This window comes from Salvia splendens, chromosome 9 (genome assembly GCF_004379255.2).
Source record: "Salvia splendens isolate huo1 chromosome 9, SspV2, whole genome shotgun sequence".
NCBI classification, from domain to species: Eukaryota; Viridiplantae; Streptophyta; class Magnoliopsida; order Lamiales; family Lamiaceae; genus Salvia; species Salvia splendens.
In genome coordinates this window covers 36,308,691-36,310,173 of record NC_056040.1, presented here as the reverse complement: position 1 = coordinate 36,310,173, position 1,483 = coordinate 36,308,691, and positions in this window count along the sequence as shown.

Sequence of the window (1,483 nt, the reverse complement as noted above, 5' to 3'; positions counted from 1 at the left end):
TCCTCAACTTGTGGGCTAAAATAGCAGCATCCTACAAGGCATTTTGCCCGGCGGGGAGGCCACGCAGCGGAGAGGAGTGCCGGAAGGGGTGGGACCGAATCCGGTCTGGGGTCTCCCGATTTTCGGGCTTGTACACCAACGCCCTCCGAATAAAGTCCAGTGGCCAAACTGACGAGGACTGTAGGAGGATGGCGGAGAAAGAGTTCCCCTTGCCCGGGCTTTACAAGGACTTCACCTACTGGAACTGCTATGAGGTGCTAATGGACTCCGAGAAGTTTCGGGCAGGTGTCGATGCTAACTGGCTGAAGAAGCAGCGCCTGAATTATTCCGGTGATTACGTCGGCGGCAGCAGCGGCGGTTCCCACGACCTCCCCGAAGATGCTCAGGATACCCCGTCCCCTCCCTCGTTTACTCGCCGCACTCGCCCGGTTGGTCAAAGGGAGGCGCAACGGGCTCGCCAGAGGTCCCAGGAGGTCCAGTCGGCATCCCCCCTGTTGGCAGCTCGACAGCCGACCTTGTCTTCTTGGCGCGTCAACAAGCACGGGCTCAAATGATCAAGGTCATATATCAATGGAAGAATGCAACTGACCCCGAGAAGAGTTTTTTTCACTCGGTGCTCGTGAGTATGCGAGAGGATTTGAATCCCGCCGCGGCACAGGTGGGGTGCTCTGACGTGGGATCAGCTGTTGCAGATTTGGGGGTCCCGGATAGCGGCGACAACGGCGACGACGGCGAGGAGTGAGGTGGAGGCGGGTGGGGGCTCGTGCGTCGATTATAAGTTTTTTTTAAAGTAATGTAATTTTTTTTTGATGGATTTTTTTTAATTAATGTACTTTTTAAAATTTTAATATTATTATTGAATTTTCCCGTATATGTATCGTAAATTTAATTCCATATTTTGTGTGATTGTTAATTATTTGTTTTTAGTCACCATCATCATCTCACAGGTCTCTAATTTCTCCATTTCCATTATTCAATTCGAAAAATCCCCAATCATCTATCAAATCGAATTAAAACAGAGCACATTTTGATGTAAACGAATTCAATCGGCGTGGTGCGGGTAGCGCCACCCAGCAGAATAAAAACCGGCAATAATGGCGGCGTGATTCCCCCGACCGTGACGAGAAGCCGCTCGTCACGCCTATCTCGAGACCTCAACATCAATCCTAAAACCCTAACAAACCCTAATTCATCCTACATTGCGCTTCTGCCTGAAGACATTCACAATTTCCACCAAAACAACGCTCCACCGGCGTCGTTTCCTCTGCCGCCGGGCGTGACCAAAGCGTGTTCCATCCTGGAAGCCGTCGTCGATCTCAACTTCAGCACGACATCGAATCTATCGACGACGGAGCAACTCAAGGCGAGGAAGGCGAAGCAGGATCCAATTTTGGAATAGGAGATCGTAGGGAGCGATGATCTAATTCAGCCTAGCTTCCACAAATATGTGATGGGTTAGGAGGGGCGCCAGAGACGACGAAGA